The following is a 16,097-nucleotide window of genomic DNA, read 5'->3' as shown; positions in this document are numbered from 1 at the left end:
TTCCAAGTGTAGATTATGATATCTCTCTCCCTCCTGCGTTCCAACGAGTACAAGTCAAGTGCTTCCAAGCGTTCCCAGTAGTTAAGGTGCTTGACAGAACTTATACGTGCAGTAAAGGATCTCTGTACACTCCCTAGATCTGCGATTTCACCTGCTTTGTATGGAGATGTTAATGTACAGCAGTATTCCAGCCTAGAGAGAACAAGTGATTTGAAAAGGATCATCATGAGCTTGGCATCTCTCGTTTTGAAAGTTCTCATTATCCATCCTATCATTTTCTTTGCACGTGCGATCGTGGCACTGTTGTGATCCTTGAAAGTGAGATCCTCAGACATTACTACTCCCAGGTCCCTTACATTATTTTTCCGCTCTATTTTATGGCCGGAGTCAGTAGTATACTCTGTTCTAGTTATTATCTCCTCCAGTTTTCCATACGGAGTAGTTGGAATTTGTCCTCATTGAACATCATATTGTTTACCGTTGCCCACTGGAAAACTTTGTTTATATCTTCTTGGAGGTTAACCGCGTCCTCAGCAGATGACAGCCTCATGCAGATCCTAGTATCATCCGCAAAGGATGATACGGTGCTGTGGTGTATATCTCTGTTTATGTCTGATATGAGGATAAGAAATAAGATGGGGGCGAGTACTGTGCCTTGTGGAACAGAGCTCTTCATTATGGCAGCCTCCGATTTAACTCTGTTGACCACTACTCTTTGTGTTCGATTTGTTAGGAAGTTGAAGATCCATCTCCCCACTTTCCCAGTTATTCCTTTAGCACGTATTTTATGGGCTATTACGCCATGATCGCATTTGTCAAATGCTTTTGCAAAGTCTGTGTATATTACATCTGCATTCTGATTTTCTTCCAGTGCATCCAAGGCCATGTCATAGTGATCCAGTAGTTGTGAGAGGCAGGAGCGACCTGCCCTGAACCCATGTTGCCCTGGATTGTGCAGATTTTGGGAATCCAGGTGATTTGCAATCCTGCTTCTTAGCACTCTTTCAAAGATTTTTATGATGTGGGATGTCAGAGCTATTGGTCTATAGTTCTTAGCTAATGCTTTGCTGCCACCTTTATGGAGTGGGGCTATATCCGTTGTTTTAAGTGACTGTGGAATTTTACCCATGTCCAAGCTCCTCCTCCATAGTGTACTTAGGGCACGCGAGAGGGGTTTCTTGCAGTTCTTAATGAAAACAGAGTTCCACGAGTCTGGGCCCGGGGCTGAGTGCATAGGCATGTTGTCAATGGCTTTTTCGAAATCTATCGGAGTTAGGGTAATGTCGGAAATCTGGCATACATTTATGGAGTTTTGAGGCTCATTCATGAAGAAATCATTTGGGTCGTCGATCCTCAGACCGATTAGTGGTTCACTAAACAGAGTCGTACTGGGATTTCAATATTTCACTCATTTCCTTGTTGTCGTCTTTGTAAGTCCCATCCTGTCTGAGTAAGGGCCCGATACTAGATGTGGTATTTGCCTTGTTTTTGGCATATGAAAAGAAATATTTTGAATTTCTTTCAATTTCACTAATAGCTTTAAGCTCCTCCTGCCTCTCCTGGTTCCTGTAAGAGCTAAAGATTTCCACCCCCCGTAGCTTGTCCTGCATAGTTAAGATCGCCCGTCTGCGATTGTTTGCATATATATATATATATATATATATATATATATATATATATATATATATATATATATATATATATATATATATATATATATATATATATATATATTTTTTTATTGTTTATTGGAAATATATATATATATATATATATATATATATATATATATATATATATATATATATTAAATAATATAAAATTTAAAATAATTTTTTTGGGAAGAACTTTTTTAAAATTAAGCCCTTTTCTAAAATTCCTCATACGTTTAAAGAATATATTTTCTTAATTTTAAAGAAAAAAATTTAATTTTTAAAAGAATCTTAGAAAATTACCAACCTTATTAAAACAAAAAAATTTTATTTTAGCCTAACCCAATTAAATATATTTTAGATTTGTTTACAATAATTTAATACAAAAGACATAGTGAAATGTATTTTTCGTTAGGTTCAAAATGTTTTTAAGGGAAATTATTGTATCACAAATTTTCACTTGTCCTATATGGCAAGGTGAGTTCCCTTTCCCAAGTTTTAAAAGTTCTGCCTATTCGGACGAAAAATATATATATATTTTATTTTTATATATATATTTTAATTATATATATATATATATATATATAAAATATATATATATATATATATATATATATATATATATATATATTTTTAAATTTTTTTTCATTGAAGATTAATGATATAAATGGAAAAACTTGAAAAGACACTGGGACATTTGTACTAATTGGGAATTTTGATTCCGTTCTTTGGCAGCAATTATTCCAACAAAAAAGGATTTTTATACTGGAAAGTGAGGAGAGGAAATTTTGGGCCCAGTTTCCCCCTTGCATAACTGTTTTGGCCAGCCCTGACCCCCCTCCATCATTGAGGAATTGAAATTTATCAACTCGGCAAAGGGACTTAACACCGAAAAAAACCCAAAAGTTTTCTTTTTTAAGAGTTTTAACGCGATTTAAAGGATAAGGACAGTGTTTGAGACCCCTCCAAGGCCCCAAGTCATCAAGAAAGAATTTTGTGTGAGGAATATTTCGAGGTGTGAGAGCGTCCCATGACGGGGGCTCCTCACACTTGTGAACCCTGAACAATGAACCATAACAGCTTTTAAAAGTTTATCATTGGGCAATTTTCTTCCTGTTCAGGAAAGATCATATTGCCAGACTTATACGAATTTTAATTTGCTTTTTTAATTTTAAGAGCAATTCATGGGAAGAAGGTAGGCATATTCTTGCAGCTGGAAAGGGTTTCATCCAGGGGGATACTATCCTCCCTTTCCCTGGATCAAACGTTTGGGCCGTTTTCCCCATTCCAAGCTTTTTTTAACCCAAAATTTTATATATATATATATATATATATATATATATATATATATATATATATATATATATATATATATATATATATTATATATATAGCAACTTTGCAATTGTTACCAGATTAATAACACTGGTTCCACGGTGGTGCAAAAAAAAGAAAATTAATTGTAAAAAAGTGCGACAGAGCGCCTGAATGAAAGAACAATTTCCAGGGTAAAAAAAAGTGTTGTCTGATTGTTTCAAAGTGAAAAAGGTAGAAGTTTAAAAAAGATCATTCCGTGGTTTCAAGAGCCTCCACTGAAGGTTTGGGAGGAAATGAGGCTTTTTTGGGCAATAGGTTTACAGGTTTCCCAGTGTATTTTTTTTTTTTTTTTATTTTTTATCACGGGCCCGTTTCCCCTACCAAGGGGGTGCCTAAAAAAGAAAATTCCCCCATCATTCACCATCATTGTTCCAGAAGGGTGCTTTCATCAGTTTAAACTGCAAATTAAACCCTCCTTCAGGGGGAGTATAAAAATTCCCCATTTTCAGGCAAAAAAAAAGCAGTTTTTTTGGAAAAAGGCTTTAAGGACCAAAAGTTAGTGACAGAAATGTGAAAAATTTTTTTAAAACTGTAATAGAAGGATGATTTAACGAGGAGTCTGGGGAGGCACAAACAACCCCACAAAGAATCCAGTATTCGGAGGCCTTTTGACCCCCCGGGCCCCAAGCGACGAAGAACTGGTCACCAGCACACCTCAACCCCACCACCCCCCCTGAGGATGCACAGACAGCCTCATGAGTTTTAATAGTGAAATGCCCATACCCCACGTCACAGATCCCACAGTTTAAAAACCACAACACAAAAACTTTTTCCCAGTACTCCAGTCTGCCACCCAACCCGGGAAAAAATTTCCCTCGAGACGCATCTTTCCCCAAGTACAAGAGGCAGAAAAGGTAGGGGCATTCTGAACGATCTCACCCCTCCCCCATGATGAAGACGAGCCCCGGAAAATATCAAATCTATCGTCGTTAACTATGTAAGTTTTATAATTTCTGTGACTTTCCCCAATTAAAGTGCCTTGATGCTGGGAATGGCTGCTTTAAAAAAATTGGTTTTACCCTCCGTTTTCGATCAATTTGACTGTCCCCCCTTTCCCCAGTTTTAAAACCCCTTAGGGGTTTAGTTTTTTTATAACTAAAAATGCAGAGTTTTAGGTTGACTGGTTTTGGGGCTATTTAAGTCTGTAGTTTCTGATTATTATTATTATTATTATTATTATTATTTTTTTATTATTATTATCAATTTTTATAAAATACTTTATAATTTTTCAAAAATATTCCCATCACAGAGGGATTTTTGGGAATATAAAGAAATTTTATTTATCATGTTAAAAGAACTTCTTGTCTTCCAGTATATTATATTCTTTTTGAATCTGGTGTGTGTGTGTGTGTTTATACACACCCCCAAGATTATATAAACCCTGGTTTATTGTTAACTCCCGCCCTGACAGATTGATAGGATTATCCTGTGAGGACAAAGGTTGCAGAGGGGAGGGGGATGATAAAATAATACTAAATCTTATTTCAAAACATGTACAAAGATAAACCTAGCTGACATCAAGAATACTATTAAAAGAAAGGTTTTTTTGGGAGAGCATTTGGGCAAATTGGGCCGTTTTGTCCGGGATGCACCCACACCATGACTAACACCCAGGTACCCTTTTTACACTGATGGGTGAAAGGACAGAGATGTCAGGAAACAGTCCATTTTTTTCCAGCCACCAGATTCGAACCCGCCCTCTTGTGAGCTGTTTTCGCAAGCGATCGACTGGATCCCAACATGGATGAATCCCACATTTTTTACTTGATTTCCGCACTCGGCCATTTAAAGGTCCAGAATCCTCCCTTATTCAGAAGGGGAAGATAAAAAATTTTTATTACATTTTAGTATTTTAGGAGGGTTTTTTTTAATTATAAATGGTTCAATGTGGTTTTAATGACCAAAAGTTTTTAAACCCGAAATGCTTAGCAATTCGTACAGACATCATGAAAAAAATTTTTCCCTCACCCCTTTTTACCCAGCTGGTGCTTTAGATGTTCACCCCTAAGATGAAAATTCATTGATAGTACCCGTGTTCAGGTTGTATGACCCGGGGTTTAATGATTATTTTTGATTATAAAATAATTATTATGATAGTCAATTTTGGGGAACAGTTTTTCAGAGCATGGGTTATCACCATTCGAGACGAATTTACCCCATATGTTTATAACAAAAGTTCGGTTGATGAGGGGATTTTGAATGAGTGATGGTAAAAAAATCATTTTGGAGTGCGTACAGTGTTCAAACGTTATACAACCATAGGGATAAAACTGAGTCCGTTCCACCGCGCGTAGATTTAGGTTAAGTGTTACCAGAGAATATAATATAAGACGTCCGTCATGGCCGACTTTTAAAACAGCTGGTTTTGGACTCCAAACCTAAATATGACTGCTAGAAGAGGATCAGTCATTTCAAGCTGGGTGGGTATTTGATCCAAGGAATCAGAATTACCCTGTTTTGGAACAAGGGATTATCCTGGGTTTTTTATGAATTTGTTGGTTTATCAACTAAAGAATTAAAAATTTGTCCCCTAAAAAAATATCATTGAATGGTTGATTTTAGGTAAAAAAGAAGTAAGTATCTGTCAGATACGGGAAAAAAGATGATTACGCTACACTACCGGCTCACACATATTCAGTGATTTATCTGTTGAAAGGGGGGGGGACTTTTTTCCCCTGCAGATCAATCAGGCCTTTCTTTGACGCAAGTTTGTTTGTGCTTTATTCATGCAGCCACAGTTCAGCTAACAAGAATTTCAAAATCAAGTTCCGTTTAAGATAATCAGACATTTTGAATTTCATTTAAAGAGGGGATATTGAGCCCCCTTAGTGAGTTATCTCTAATGTTTTTTTAAAGGGAGGTATTGTATCAGCCAGCCCCCCAATAAAAGAATTTGGGGCAAGTTTGGAACCATTCAAACATAGTGGCTTTAGGGGAATTTTTTGGGGACGCTAACTTTGTAAAAAAGATTTATACAATCATCGCTTAATAAGTTTTCAAATTATTGCATGTAAGAGCTTTGAAAAAAAAAATGATTTAAAAGGAAACCTTCGCCACGAGTGGCTTTTTTGAGTCAAAACACTGATTTAAATAATCCAAATAAAATTCCCAGTAAATTTTAATAAATTGGGGGATAGACTTGATCGGAATTGTGGTTATCCCCCCTTTCCCTTTACATCCCATTTCCCAGGCGTTATATGACCCTCCTACCAGCTTAACGTTTCTCCATGTTTAAATTTACAATCATTTAACATGGCGTGAGAAGCCCCCTAGTGGAGAGGGGAGAGTGGGGGGTGAATAAACTACATCACGCCTCGGGACCTGCTGGTGATACGTCCAAACACACACCCCAAAACACCTCAAAAACACACACACACTCTACTTCACGGATGTCCCTTAGTTGTTAAAGGGCGACACGATAAATTTGGGAGCGCTCACCACCCTTTGGATCTTCATTCTCCCTTTTCACCATCAGCCTGTATTGGGTTTCAACGCTTCCCCTAAAAAAGAATATTTTAAAAAGGGGAACAAAAATACAAAGATATAAAAGGGATAGGAGGGAGTACCGGTCGCATTGAACCCATGATCTTTTTAAACCCTTGATCTTAAAATTTCTTATCTTCCTTCCCCAGGATCACCCTGCCCCATGAGCTTCATTTAATCCCAATCTTGATTAAACCCCTTTATCTGCTTTGAATCCCGACTTCCATATGTTTAAACAGCCAGAAAATTTCGAATTTGCACTTTTGGTGACTGTGAGGATGATGAGGTGAGGCCATTTTGAGAAAAGGGGGAAAGCATAGGCCCAATGGAAATAAATCATTTTTTCAAATTTTTGGGGGGGTTACCCTTGGGCAATTTACATTTATAGATATAAATGTACTTACGTGTACCGATCAAATAAACTTACTGATCCAAAAGTAGTGTTGAAATTTAAGTCCATTAAGTACCAAATAATGAGAATGCGGAAAGAAACCAAGAAAGAATTCAACTTTAAAAAGTAAATATAAAGCGGGAATAAATATCACGTTAAAAAACAGTGATACGAAGGTTTATAAACCCGTTTTTAAATTTTTCAAGACTCGAGGAGTTTAAAACCTTTATTTTTAAAATACTACCCTTTTAATTTATTTTAGTTTACTGAGAAAATATTTGTGGATGAGCACCAGTGCCCTTCAGTAATTAATTTTCCAGTGGCTGAGGGAGACAACAGTCAACAGTAATCACAAACACACAGTGTCTCCTGCCATATATTGTTATGTTCTGTTCACTGTTATATTATTTTAATATTGACATCAAGGAAAATATATTGATACCGAAAGCGTCCAACGTCACAATACTAGTCCACTCAGTTTTTTTACGCATGATTTTGGATGTAAGAGGAATCGTAAAGGATTCTGTTAGGATACATCTTATTTTGGGTCTATATTTGAAGTGGAGCGTAAAGCTAATTATTGTTAGTCCAGCATATGTTAACAAATTAATGGGCCATCATGTGACCAGAGCCTCTATCAGGAGGCACCTGTCTTGTTTCCTGACCAACAAAACACCACCCACTAGTTAGAAAAATAGTTTAAAATGTAATTATCCCCCACGAAAATTGTATTGCATGAGTGGAAAAAGAAAAAAAATGGGTCCCATGTTATGAATAGTGGACCGCTGGAGGCGGGGGATTATACTGCCTTATTAAAGCTTTGATAAGCTGTAGCCTCTGTTTACTGACCCTTCAAGGGTCAGTAAACCCTTGAAGGCCTCTTGACTCAAGGAACTGGTACTTCCAATCTTTGCTTGCATCAGACCTGATTACCATCACGGCTTCAGCATTTCCCCATGAATATAATAAAAGTCGCCACTGAATGAACTTTTAATGTGTATCTGCATTAGCTATTCTTGCATATCATTTTCAGAAAATTATTTTCTGGGCAAAGTGTCTACCCGAGCAATGTTTAGGTTCGACAAAAGATCATAATTTAGTAGAAATTTACATAGAGAAAGAGTTCCTTCAACTCTTACCTCAATCCGCAGATTAAGCAGTTAATTTCCTATATTTTACCAAATTAGATGTTAATCATTAATTGGTTCCACCCCTGACCATCCAAAATACTTTTTTATATATAATGTTCCATTGAAAGATATTTGTACTCTGCCTTTTATCGACATGGTCGTGATAATACCTCCTGGAACAAGTCTTGGTACCCTTCAAGTGTAAGAGCCCCTCACCCTTGAAGTCCTAGTACCAAGAAGTTGGTACTATCCCTCCCCCCTCTTTGAATCAAATCTGATTTCCTCTTATTCACCTGGCTCTGTATAACCCCTACGGGTTTAGTATTTCTCCATGTATCCCTGTATAGAACAATAATAATTCACATCAGCCACCAGCTGCAGCTTTTTCTCTGGTACAAAATTGTGCTTTTTTCAGGTAGGCTATAATTCACTCATTGTGAAGGAATTTTATGTTAATTCTTTCCTAATATTATTTGTGGCAGTTGTCAACTTTTGTAAATCCCAACGAAAACGCGTTAAAGTTTTCAAGGTTAATATTGAGTCACAAACTAATCCATAATTTGGAAATTGGACGCAGTTACCCCTGACCTATCTTCATCATCTACAATTGAGCATTCCTCTTTACATCTTTAGCCATCCTGCTGAAGAATATTTGCTCTGGTAGACGAGAAAACAGATATCCAAAGACCTGAGAGCATTATGATCTGTTCTGATCAAAAAGCCATATGTATGGGCAGTATAAAACGTTTACTAGATTATATGCCACGGTGACTAGCAGAATCAAGTTGAGATACCGTTACCTGTGGCAATGAATGTAATTGCCACAGGTGAGCCTCCCAACTCTGCCTGTTCCACATGTAAGCTCTGTGAAAAAGAAAAGGCACACGACCTTTACCATTACATGGTCGAGTGTCTAGTTGTCAGTAACTTGAGCCGTAGTGGAAAGCGGTACTTGGAATTGTGTAAATGCTTCATCTACTTGAGGTGCTTGAGGATATCCTCATTGTCCACCCTGAATTTGCCAGCACTAGTTAGCACCCAGCGGCACCACAGCTGTATGCGAATGCATACTGTGCAAATTATATGTAAATGGGTTAACCTCTGTATGTTGACAGCAACCCGTTCATTACACAAACTCTGACTTCCTTTAGCACTCTCACATCCCTTTCTAACTCTGCCTGTGTTATCCTCTCCACCCTTGATACCCAATATTCAGCATCACCCCCTGCCCTGCGGTGCTGTATGACCCTAGAGGGTTTAGCGCTTCTTTTTTATTATAATGTGTATATGTTTTATGTGCATTTGTGTACTCGTCTGATTATGTATGTGTTCATTTATAGGACTGTATGTGTGTGATAAATAAATGGACAGCTTAACCCTGCCCATCTTGGCTCAGTCTACATTTAGTGGGTGTTGTTAGTACAAGTGAGGTAGTTTGTTTCATGCTGTTCATTCTGGTTGTCATCAGGCCCATTGACTTTGTCAATGGTCCAAGTCGGACCGAAACGTCGTCGTAAGCTTCTCTCTTTTATGTGCGGGTTATTTGTGTACTGTTGCAACAATGTATCTTCATTATTACTGTAGTGACACGATTGCAAACAAACCATACCACGGGTGGGGTTTGAACCCGTTAACCAGTGGCTAACGCGACGGTCTGGAGTTTTGAGACTATGACCGCAGGTTCAAACCCCACCCGTGGTATTGTTTATCTTCATTATTCCAATTCGTGCGTATTCTTAGGTAAGTAGTGTAGTACAAATTTCTCAGCAATCCCCTTCGCTTGTCTTCCATGTATAATTTTTGTTGCCTGTCTCTGGTGGAGATATCTTCATAAAAATTATATAAAAAAAATATTGTAACCCCAGAGGGTTAGCCATCCAGGATAACCCAAGAAAGGCAGTGCGTCATCAAGAACTATTTCCATTGGGGTCTTCGATCTTGTCCCCCAGGATGCGACCCACACCAGTCGACTAACATCCAGGTACCTACTTGCTTGATAGGTGAAGGGGACAATAGGCGTAAGGAAACATGCCCAATGTTTCTATCCTTTCTGGGGATCGAACCACGAACACTCAGCATATTAAGCGAAAGCATTGCGTACCAAGCCACGACCAACTAACCACGACCTACCAAGCCAGGCCACGGGCCTGGCTAGTGGACTGTAAAGGCGCGATACAACTTCCCCAATTATTGTCAACACGACCCTAAAATATTTACATACATGTATACATGTACAAGGTCTAACTGATATTGACATACTACTATATGGAAAGCCGCTTGTTATGCAGAGTATTTCGGCAAATTAGGTCAGTTTTGTCCCAGGATGCGACCCACACCAGTCGACTAACACCCAGGTACCATTTTACTGATGAGGAACATAGACAAACGGTATAAAGAAACACGCCCAATGTTTATACACTCGCTGGGATTTGAGCCCGGGCCCTCACCGTGTGAAGCGAGAGCGTTAGCCACCAGCTTCTCTCCTCTTCGGATTAAACCTGATTATATCTCGTTCCCAAGTACTTAATAAGCCCTAGGGGTTCAGCGCTTCTTGAGGAATATAATAAGTGTAGTGTAGAGGATGATCAGTTTGGATTAATTGGTAATCTTTTAACATTAGTACTGCCCACTCTCCCATCCACATTACCCACCCACTGATATGTAGTCACATAGTGAGGATATATCAAGGTAAATGAGGTAATAATTGTTCTGTAATGAGTACACAGCCTATTGTTATTATTATCATCGCTGTATAGCCCTTGTGGCTTAGCGCTTCTTTTTGATTATAATAATATTATTATCATCATTATTATTATGTGTATTAATGGATAGAGCATAGTACTATTTTCATTAGTGTTTCACATATAACACACACACACATAGCTATAAGAAGAGGTATGATAAAGCTCATGGAGCAAGAAGTGACCTAGTAGCAGCCAGTGAAGAGGCGGGGGCAGGAGCTGTGAATCGACCTCTGCAACCACATCTAGGAGAGTACAACTAGGAGAGTACACACACTAATATATATAATATATATATATATATATATATATATATATATATATATATATATATATATATATATATATATATATATATATATATATATTCACACATGATTCTCTTCAAATCGCTTCTGCTCTCTAGGCTGGAATACTGCTGTACACTAACGGCTCCCTTCAAGGCTGGCGACATTGTACACCTGGAGAGTGTACAAAGAACTTTCACGACACACACAAGTGCGATACAGCACCTAAACTACTGGGAACGGTTGAAGGTCCTTGATCTGTATTCCCTCGAACGCAGGCGAGAGAGATACACGATAATATACACTTGGAAGGTCCTGGAGGGATTGGTACCAAACCTGCACACGAAAATCACTCCATATGAAAGGAAAAGACTCGGCAGGAGATGCAACATTCCCCCGATGAAAAGCAGGTGTGCCACGAGTACACTGAGAGACAATACATAAGTGTCCGGGGCCCAAGACTTTGTCTCCTAGCATACATAAGGGGGAACACCAATAGACCCCTGGCTGTCTTCAAGAAGGCACTGGACAGGCTACCTAAAGTCAGTACCTGACCAACCGGACTGTGGTTCGTATGTCAGCTTGCGTGCGGCCAGCAGTAACAGCCTGGTTGATCAGACCCTGATCCACCATGAGGTCTGGTCTCAGACCGGGCCGCGGGGGGTGTTGACCCCCGAAACCCTCTCCAGGTAAACATATTCATAATTTTGTACAGTGGTCTAGCACTTCAATGAATAATTAAAATATCATATCAATTTATTATTAATAATTCCTTTCCAATAAATAAATATATGGTATATAAATCAGATACATTTAAAATTTGTAATAGACGACTCTCCCCTCCCAAGGAAGGTTCCTTGACGCTGGTGAGGGGCTCTAGATCTAGGGAATTGGATCTGTGCTCCAGTTCCCTGAATTAAGCCTGAATATCTTCCACATCCCCCCACAGGAGCTGTATAATCCTACGGATATAGTGCTTCCTCCTTGATGATGATAATAATAATAATGTAATAGATGAATTGTCCAAGTGTTGATAATTATCCCGAGTAAAGTGTCTCAAGATACCAGAGAGATAAAAGAAGAATTGAAGGAAATTTCACGAGAGAAGTGTTTAGCGCTTCCCCCCCCCCTTGATTATAATAATAACAATCACGAGAGAAGCTTGATAAATCTTATTTTAGAGAAGCTTGACAAATATTATCTTTGAGAAGCTTCATAAATCTTATTTAAGAGAAGTTTGATAAATCTTAGAGAAGCTTCATAAATCTTATCCTAGAGAAGCTTCAAGCAGCGCTGTATAGCCCTTGTGGCTTAGCGCTTCTTTTTGATTATAATAATAATAATAATAATAGAGAAGCTTCATAAATCTTATCTTGTCCACTCCGACTTTTCAGTCTTGACTTTTTCGGGTTATCCCAGGTTCTCTACACATCTGCTGCTTAGCGCTTCTTTTTGATTATAATAATAATACACATCTGCTGCTATGTATGATAATCTATGTAACTGTATTTGTGTATACCTGAATAAACTTGCTTAATCTTAGAGAAGTGTGATGAATGGTTAAAATACAGGAAAATCAAGTGTTAGGCTCCTTAACGTACAGTATTACAAGAACCCCAGTGGAAATAAGTCACTTTGTTTAGCTTTTTTGGGTTATCCTAGGTAATTTACATGCATATTACTATGCAAGACAATTATAATCACAGAAAATTGTGTAAAATTGTACCTAAATAAATTTACTTGATTTGTTTAGGGTGGCTGAGGGGCAGTGGTGCCAAATCTTCACTCAGGATACATAATCGGCCTTTTATTATTGTATTTGTCATTGGTCTTAATATTTACGCATATTTTATTGTAAATGTAGCAAATGAAACGGGGAATTATGTACATTTTGAGGGAAATCTGATGCATTAAGTGTTACTCTTTTAGTATTTTGAGATTTACAATTCGTTAAATAAACACTTTATTCTTTTGTCAGACTTATGTAAACCATTTTATTCAAAACATTTAAACATTAGTAATGTTGAGATATATATATTAAGCAGGCTTAGGAAAATGGGTGTGAGAGGTAGTGACATAAGGAGACTTGGCAACATGGCGGCGGCCAGGTAAGAAGGTGGGGTGCCAACTGTCAACAACACTCACTATCACCTCCTCTAATTTTCTCTGAATTTCTGCTAATTATCCTCTCGCAAACGACATTGAGCAACGTGTATTGGCGTGGCAAAACTCAGTTCTTGTGTTGTGGTGGAAGGCAGTGATATGAAATATTTGTGTAATGTTTATGTATATATGTGGGATCACCCTGGGTGATACATTATCACCTGATTGTAATATTATCAGCTCGTTGTGTTATATTTGATTGTAATATTTTCAGCTCATTGTGATATAATAGCACCTGATTGTAATATCAGTTGATTGATATATTTGCACCTGATTGTAATATATTATCACCTGATTGTTATATATTATCAACTGATTGTAGGCTATACTTATAGACTACTACTCAGACGTTAGTTTACAATGTGTTCCATAGCTCGATTACTAGTGCATTCGGCTCACACATTGAGGTCAATGGTTTAATCCCCGGTATGGGTGGAAACAGGACGTGTTTCCATAAGACACCTGCTGTCCATGTTCACCTATCATTAAAATGGGTACCTGTGTGTTAGTCGACTAGTGTGGGTCACATCCTGGAACAAAATCGACCTAATTTGCCCGAAATGCTCTGCATAACCAAAGGTAACAGCCTGGTTGATCAGGCCCTGGTCCACCATGAAGCCTGGCCATAGACTGGGCCGCAGGGGCGTTGACCCCCAAAACCCTCTCCAGGTATAGCATGGGACTTTCTATATAGACGTATATGATGTCAGTTAGGATTGTATACCTTGAACATGTACTTTTAGGAATAAGCATTATTATTATAATAATCTTAATACAACTTATCACAGACAAGGTGAGGTTCGAACCCATGGCAGGCCAGTCTTAAAACTACAGTAAAACTTGGAATAAGCATTTCTTTTGGAAATTGTTATTTTTGGGAGATATTAGTGATAAGATAAAATAAGATTTCATTTGGATTTTTAACCCCTCATGGTTAGCCACCCAGGATAAACTAAGAAAGGCAGTGTGTCATCGAGGACTGCCTGTCTTATTTCCATTGGGGTCCTCAATCTTGTCCCCCAGGATGTGACCCACACCAGTCGACAAATTCCCAGGTACCTACTTGCTGCTAGGTGAAAAAAAAACAACAGGTGTAAGGAAACACGTCGAAATGTTTCTACACCACCAGGAATCGAACCCAGGCCCTCCGTGTGTGAAGCGAGACCTTTGCCAGCCAGGCCACGGGATCACCCCTAATGTATTTATATAGGCTTTGAAGTGGTCTTACAGGGCTCTTACAGTATGAGCCCAGAAGTGTAATTAAGATTTTGCCCAAACCTTGATGGGTAATAGAGAGAAAACAAATTTCCTCAAAACAAAAGAAAAAATTGCTATTTATATTTGGTGGGCCACTTTGCATAAGTAAAAATTAGGTACAGGTGCACATAAGTACAATTATCATACATAATAACATGTATAAATTATGTACACCCAGCCCTCTTAACCCTACCCCACCCTAGCCAACAATGACAGCCTTTCCCCAAGCCTATAACAGCTAATGTATGACACCCTGACCAATTATCTAGCAGACTTTGCAGTGAGGACAAGTGTCTAGTGAGGGAAACAGATTCATCGCAGGTGCTCAAGACGAGTGGAGCGAGGCATTCACACTCGACAGAGTTTAATTCGAAAGTCCCACTTATTTTGGTTTTGCAGCATCTCTGAGTCAAGCAGTGCTTGGTATTGTCATGTCAAATGCTGGCCCAATGGCAGAGTAAGGTCAAATTACCTTAGATTATTTTATGTTAGGTAAGGTGGATTTCATTAGGTTAAGTAAGTTTATTTAGGTATAGATACACACAAATACAGTTACACAAATTATACATAGTAACATATGTAAATTACCCATCAGGATAACCCCAAAAAAGTCAGTGACTTATTTCCATTAGGGTCCTTGTAATATCTTATTATTTAAACCTTAAAAGTTAAAACAACAAAGTAACTCAACTGTGTGAAAATCAGTTACAATAGAGATCTACTACAACAAAATATTTCAACTATACAACCAACTTAGTGTACAGTTCAGGCTGTAACTAATAGTCGAAATCTGCCGAGCAGCAGTCAAATACATAGTACTCTTGCCTAATATTGACAGTTTATTATGATGCCTTAATGCAAATTTTATTTATAATGTAGTAATAATCTTTAATTTCACTAGTGCATGGTACAACTTGTACAGTCCTAGCTGACGTCAGTGACATACTACATGTATATAGAAAGCCCCTTGTTATGCGATAAATGACATGCCCATGCACTCTGCTCCAGGGCCAGACTCATGGAACTCCGTGTTCATCAAGAACTGCAAGAAGCCCCTATCACGAGCCTTTACCATCCTATGAAGAGGGAGCATGGACACGGGGGTCATCCCACAGTTACTAAAAACAACAGACATAGCCCCACTCCACAAAGGGGGCAGTAAAGCAACAGCAAAGAACTACAGACCGATAGCACTAACATCCCATATCATAAAAATCTTTGAAAGGGTCCTAAGAAGCAAGATCACCACCCATCTAGAAACCCATCAGTTACACAACCCAGGGCAACATGGGTTTAGAACAGGTCGCTCCTGTCTGTCTCAACTATTGGATCACTACAAGGTCCTAGATGCACTAGAAGACAAAAAGAATGCAGATGTAATATATACAGACTTTGCAAAAGCCTTCGACAAGTGTGACCATGGCGTAATAGTGCACAAAATGCGTGCTAAAGGAATAACAGGAAAAGTCAGTCGATGGATCTATAATTTCCTCACTAACAGAACACAGAGAGTAGTAGTCAACAGAGTAAAGTCTGAGGCAGGCACGGTGAAAAGCTATGTTCCACAAGGCACAGTACTCGCTCCCATCTTGTTCCTCATCCTCATATCTGACATA

At 38.3% G+C, this 16,097-nt stretch overlaps 1 protein-coding gene across 6 annotated transcripts in view; it reads left to right on the top strand.

Annotated features, from left to right (window-relative positions):
• The window catches only part of Schip1 (Schwannomin interacting protein 1), a 90,623-nt gene that overhangs the window by 39,483 nt on the left and 35,043 nt on the right, over nucleotides 1-16,097 (top strand). The window contains exon 1 of one of the 6 annotated variants that reach the window (XM_070089218.1): nucleotides 13,160-13,273. The exons of 3 other annotated variants lie outside the window; for them this stretch is intronic. The gene's annotated coding sequence lies outside the window, so the exon portion shown is untranslated. Of the gene's footprint in view, nucleotides 1-13,159; nucleotides 13,392-16,097 lie in introns of those variants that run through there. 2 more of the 6 variants (XM_070089219.1, XM_070089220.1) reach the window with 2 other exon arrangements.

This window comes from Cherax quadricarinatus, chromosome 27 (assembly GCF_038502225.1).
Source record: "Cherax quadricarinatus isolate ZL_2023a chromosome 27, ASM3850222v1, whole genome shotgun sequence".
NCBI lineage: Eukaryota > Metazoa > Arthropoda > Malacostraca > Decapoda > Parastacidae > Cherax > Cherax quadricarinatus.
This window is presented reverse-complemented; position numbering and strand designations above follow the sequence as displayed.